Raw genomic sequence first — 6,663 nt, 5'->3', positions numbered from 1 at the left:
AACACCTACCCCCTTAGGAAAAATCTCGTCCCCGAGATTTCAGCTGATCCTTAAATAGGTGTGGATGCTCTGTCCGAAGAAAATCCTCGCTTTCCCAAGTTGCTTCACTGTCGGTGTGATTGCTCCACTGGACTTTGAAAAACTTGATGGTCTTATGCCGGGTCCTCCTTTCAGACTCCTCTAATATTCTTACGGGACGTTCCCGATAAGTGAGGTCTGGCTGCACGTCAATGTTTTCATGGGATACTTGTTTCTCTGGGTTGCTTATGCATTTCCTTAACTGAGAGACGTGGAACACGTCGTGAATGTCGGACAAGTCTTCGGGTAAGTCTAGCTGGTAGGCTACAGTGCCTCTTCGTGCCACTATGCAGAATGGTCCAATGAATCTTGGTGCTAACTTTCCTTTAATCTTAAACCGTTGCAATCCTCTCATCGGGGACACTCTCAGGTATACGAACTCACCGGGTTCGAAGCTGACTCTACGATGTTTCTGATCATAATAACTCTTCTGTCGACTTTGAGCGGTCTTAAGTCGGTCTCTGATTAGCTTGACCTTTTCCTCGGCTTCTCTGAGCATGTCTGGTCCGAAGATGCGGCTGTCTCCGGTCTCTGACCAATTTAACGGGGTACGACACCTTTGTCCGTATAAGGCTTCAAATGGTGCCATTTGTAGGCTGGCCTGGTAGCTATTGTTATACGCGAACTCGGCGTATGGCAGGCTTTCTTCCCAACTGGTTCCATATGTGAGGACACATGCTCTCAGCATGTCTTCTAAAACCTGGTTTACGCGTTCTGTTTGTCCATCAGTCTGTGGGTGGTATGCGGTACTGAAGGCTAGTTGGGTTCCCAGAGCCTGTTGTAAATGCTCCCAAAATCTTGAGACGAACTGGGTGCCTCTGTCGGATATTATAGTCTTCGGGACACCTTGCAGACAAACTATACGGGAGAGATAAATCCTGGCAAGCCTCTGTGTGGTGTGGGTCGTCTTTATTGGAATAAAGTGTGCCACTTTGGTTAACCTGTCAGTGATGACCCATATGGCATCATTGCCGTGTCGTGACCGAGGTAGTCCGGCAATAAAATCCATCCCTATTTCATCCCATTTCCACTCAGGTATTTTGTTAGGTTGCAGTAGTCCGGCTGGTCTCTGATGTTCAGCTTTTATGCGTTGACATGAGTCGCAACATGCAATGAAGGCGGCTATGTCCCTCTTCATACCGTGCCACCAAAATCTTTCCTGAATATCCTTATACATTTTGGTTCCTCCAGGGTGAATTGAATATGGAGTGGTGTGTGCTTCAGCTAAAATTTGCTGCTTAAGGTCTTCTATGTTTGGCACGCAGAGCCTTTCTCCGTACCATAATATTCCTTCATTGTCTATTACGAATTCCGAGGCCTTGCCCATACTCAACTTTCTTTTAATTCCTTCAATGTTGGGGTGACCGGGCTGAGCTTCTTTAATTTTCTCCACAAGGTTGGGTTGTATTTCCAAGTTTGATATGGTGCCTTTTGCTACCATTATCAAGTTGAGCTTGGCAAATTCTTGATGGAATTCGGGCCTCAAGCTGTGCAGATAGTTTTCGTCGGAGCTGGGGTTCTGACTCAGGGCATCGGCCACTACATTTGCTTTCCCTGGATGGTAATGGATACCAACATCATAATCCTTTACCAATTCCAACCAACGTCGTTGCCGTAAATTTAGTTCTGGCTGCGTGAAAATATATTTGAGACTTTTGTGATCCGTATATATTTCACATCGATTCCCAAGTAAGAAATGCCTCCATTCCTTGAGTGCATGAATAACTGCTGCCATTTCTAAGTCATGAGTGGGATAATTTTCCTCATGTTTGCGAAGTTGCCTTGAAGCGTAGGCGACAACCTTGCCTTCTTGCATCAACACGCATCCGAGACCCTTTCTGGACGCGTCACAATATACTTCAAAATTCTTGTGTATGTCGGGTACAATTAATACCGGTGTTGTTGTTAACTTCCGCTTTAGCTCTTGGAAACTTTTCTCGCAGGCTTCTGTCCATTCAAACTTCTTATCTTTCTTGAGAAACTGTGTCATAGGCTTGGCTATGGTGGAAAATCCTTCAATAAATCTGCGGTAATATCCTGCCATTCCCAAGAAACTCCGTATGTCCGTTACGCTGGCTGGTGACTTCCAGCCGAGTACGGCCTTGACTTTCTCTGGGTCCATTGCGATACCATCTTGAGTCAGTACGTGGCCTAGAAAGCCTACTTGTCTTAGCCAAAATTCGCACTTGCTAAACTTGGCATACAATTGGTGTTTTCTTAGCTCTCCTAGCACAATCCTGAGATGTTCTGCGTGCTCTTCTGGTGTCTTGGAGTATACCAGAATATCATCAATGAATACCACGATGAATTTGTCCATAAACTTCATAAATACTTTGTTCATGAGGTGAACAAAATATGCTGGGGCGTTAGTTAATCCAAATGGCATCACTGTGAACTCGTACAGTCCATATCTGGAGGTGAAGGCTGTTTTGGGGATATCTTCCGTTCGTACCTTCAATTGATGGTATCTTGACCTTAAGTCAATTTTTGAGAATACCTTGGCCTCAGCAAGTTGATCAAACAAATCGTTTATCCTTGGCATCGGGTATTTGTTTTTGACTGTGACCATGTTAAGTGCTCGATAGTCAATACACAATCTCAGCGTTCCATCCTTCTTTTTGGCAAATAAAATTGGTGATCCCCAAGGTGAGGAGCTGGCTCGAATGTATCCTTTTTCCAGTAATTCCTTTATTTGCTTCTTCAACTCGATCAACTCGGATGGTGCCATTCTGTATGGTTTCTTGTATATGGGGGTGGTTCCTGGTGCTAGCTCAATGCGGAATTCTATTTCTCGATCTGGTGGCATGCCTGGTAGCTCTTCAGGGAATACATCTGGAAATTCACACACTACTGGAACCTTGTTTAGCTCAGAAACATCCACCTTATTTAATCTCGGTTGCCGGGGTATTTTTCCTTCCTTGGCTGATACTCTTATTGTCTTCCCTTGGTGGTGTGTGAGGATTACGGTCCTGTTGAAACAGTCGATAAAACCCTTATTGGTGGTTAGCCAGTCCATCCCTAGGATGACATCCAGTCCTTTATTTTCCAACACAATAAGATTTGCGTGAAACTTCAGTCCTTCGAACTCAATGACCACATTCTGACAGTAATTCTGAGTAACTTGCTGAATCCCAGGGGACTTGATGGTCATGGGTTTCTCCAAAGGAAGCATCGAAAAATTATTTTGCAAAGCAAAACTTTTCGAAATGAAAGAGTGAGAAGCTCCAGAATCAAACAAAACCATTGCAGGTATTGTGTTGACAGGAAACGTACCGAGTACGATATCCGGAGCATTTTGTGCCTCCTCTTTGGTTACGTGGTTCAGATGACCCTTCCTGTGGTTATTGTTGGGATTGAAATTGTTTCGCTTGGGCGCGGAATTGTTGCCGCCGTTGTTCGGCTTTGGGGTTGAATTCCTTGGCCCGGGGCACTGTTTGGCATAGTGCCCTTCTTCTCCACAAGCGTAACAAGTAACGCCGGGGCGATAGGTGAATTCCTTGTCCCTTGCATGAAAATTCCTGATTGGGCGTGAGACATTGGATGAGGATTTGTGTGTCCCACCCTTTTGAAAATCTGTCTTGCTTCGGTGATTGCGAGCATGATTAGTCTGGTCCCTTTTTCGCTTGCGGATATCTTCCAGACTACGTCTCTCATTTTCCAGAGTAATGGCTTTGTCCACCAGTGTTTTAAAATCAGGAAAAGTGTGCACGACCAGTTGACATTTAAGCGCGGGCGCCAGACCATCAAGGAATTTCTCCATCTTCTTGCTTTCAGTCATACGATCTTCATTGGCGTAGCGGGACAATAGGGTAAATTGACTGTTGTAATCTGACACTGTCATGTTCCTTTGTTTGAGGTCATCGAATTCTCTCTTCTTGATTTTCATAATACTCTTAGGAATATGTGCACCACGGAAACCTTCCTTGAAATCATCCCAGGTTATGTCATTTTCGTTGGGATGCATGTGCAGAAAATTCTCCCACCACGATGCGGCTGCTCCTGTGAGATAGTGTGGAGCATATAGTACTTTCTCGAGATCTGAACATTTTGCAATAATTAATTTCCTCTCCATATCTCGAAGCCAGTCCTCGGCTTCAAGAGGCTTGTCAGTGTGAGAAAATGTTTGAGGATGTGTCTTCTGTAGCTCAGATAACTTGGAATGCTGCTGATACTGTCCATGATGATTCCCCATGTTGATGACTTAGTTCATCATCTCACGATGTTGTTGCTGACTCTGCTCATAAAGGCGGCACATTTGTGAAAGTGCCGATTCACTGCCCTGTTGGTTTGACTGTCCCTGAGTGAACTCGTTGCTGGGTTGTGTATCATAATTTTCCTCTGGTGGAGTTGGCATGGAGCGTGTCCAAGGACGAGACATTTTTCACTCTGGGGATATATTTTTGTAAAACTCATAAGAAAAGCGGAAAGAGTTGCAAAAACAAATCCATAAATGCATAAAGCTGGCAGATATAATTAAATACCCAAGCTTACTTAAGAAAAACAAATCGACTTGCGCACGGAGAAGGACTGCTCATTACATATCTTACACGCGGGCGGTAATTATACAATACATCACTCAGGATATGCGAACATAATCCTGACATGTTATTTAGGCTAGTGCACTTCTCCAGATCCTACATGATGCGCAAACAGGCTACTTCTCACAACCTACGTACATATCTTACAAAGCGGTACAATACATGGCAGCTAGGCGTACTCAGGCAGAGATGTTGACGACCTCCTTTGCCCTGTCAAGGGCGAGGCGTAGCGAGGTTGGGGACTCGACTTCCTCCTTGCTAATGGGCTCCATACGTGTAGTGTTGCGCAGAGCGGACGGAGCGGTTGCCAGGGGCGGAGCAACACGTACAGGAGTGGGCGCGAAGGGTGGTGCAGTGCGCGCTGAAGTGGGTGCAATGACTTGGTTGAATTCTTCGGTAGAAGGCAGGCGACGAGTAGGCGTATAAGATGCTGAGGGCGAGACCAAAGTCAGTGGCGGTGCGATGGGTAGGAGCTCCCTCCTGTTGGCAGCGCAGCCATGAACTGAGTCCATGCGGGTAGCTACGAAGTCGTCCACTAGGTTATCGAAGGCTGCCTCTAGGGCCCGGAGATACTCAATGAGCATCTCAAAAGCCTCGTCTCGTTCTCCTCTGGGGCAGGAGTATGCGTAGTGACAGGTGTAAGGCACATGGCACGGAAGATAACGGTAACGACGAGTCTTCATCACGGGAAGGACATCCCGGAGACGAGCTATCGCCTCGCGGGCTGCCATCTGCATAGCATGCCTCTCCGTAGGCATGGCTCTTCCCACGAACCGGAAGCAGCGTAACTCACCACGCCCTCCCTTGAACTGCACCGCGGCCTGGTGCATGGTCAGACTGTCGTTGACTCGGTGCTGGCAGAGTGTGAAGACTGGGCGCACGGATGGCCCCATCGCGACCTGAACGGTGAAAGAAAGAAGCTTGACGAACCCATCGGGCACGTTGGCGAAGGTCTGAGACTCGCAGCTGTTGTCGGCCATCTACAAAAGTAGGCAAAAATTCTGCAGGGTCAGATCATAAATTTATGCTGACTGACAGAAAATGACTACAATTGCAAAGATATAATTTAGCTCTATCATGCTAATAACCAATTAGCGATCGCACCTAGTGGCTTCCTACAGTCAGCCTGGCTCTGGTACCAAGCTTGTCACGACCGGTTTTCCAATAAAAATATTTATTGAGAAACCAATCTTTTGAGTCCAGTATGAGAGAAATCCTCCTCACTGGTAGACAATTTCTTGATACAATAAGCCAGTAGCTTAAAATATATTACAGAGTCGAACTACGGTTGCTCAACCAAATTATTACAAGCACGCCAATAATTATACATAATGGCGGACATGACACAGTGGTGTGGAGGCATACTACTGACTCGAGGATAGGGCGGTGGTGGAAAAACACGGCGGGGAGAGAAATACAAGACTCTAAGTCTATCATATCATCGAGCTTCGAGGTGAGGCTCGATGAATTTATTTGGTAGCGGAAGCAGATATAAAACAGTGACCAAATCCAGGGTCGCACGAGACTGACTGGGACTCCTCTAGGTGTCGGACTCGCTATCAAACTCTTCATCCATGAGATCACCTTCGTCAACATCTGGCCAAATCAACAAGCCAGTGAGTACTTTGAAAGTACTCGCAAGACAGTTCGGACGTAAGATATAACAAATGCATGCATGGTTGCGTCATGATTAATTCACCGATGTACATTCAAAAATTAGCATGACAAGGTAAGAAAAAGGGAAACGGCGGTAGTCCGCCTGAAATCCCAACAGAACATAAATAACTACCTATCGGGTGTCTGAAGCGACGCCTCGAAAGGGGAACCAATAAATATAAGGAAATGATGCCACAGTCGGGCGTCTTAGCGACACCACATAAAGGGCTTAAAAAGAAATACCACAGACGGATGTCGGGGCGACATCACAGGAAGGGCTTTAAAAGAAAGTCGAACGTCGGGGCGACATCACAGAAAGGGCTTTAAAAGAAATGCCATATTCGGACGTCGGGGCGACATCACAGAAAGGGCTTGAAAAGAAATGCCACAG

This window comes from Triticum dicoccoides, chromosome 6A, assembly GCF_002162155.2.
Source record: "Triticum dicoccoides isolate Atlit2015 ecotype Zavitan chromosome 6A, WEW_v2.0, whole genome shotgun sequence".
NCBI classification, from domain to species: Eukaryota; Viridiplantae; Streptophyta; class Magnoliopsida; order Poales; family Poaceae; genus Triticum; species Triticum dicoccoides.
The sequence above is the reverse complement of the archived record's forward strand: the minus strand, read 5'-3'. Positions refer to the sequence as shown.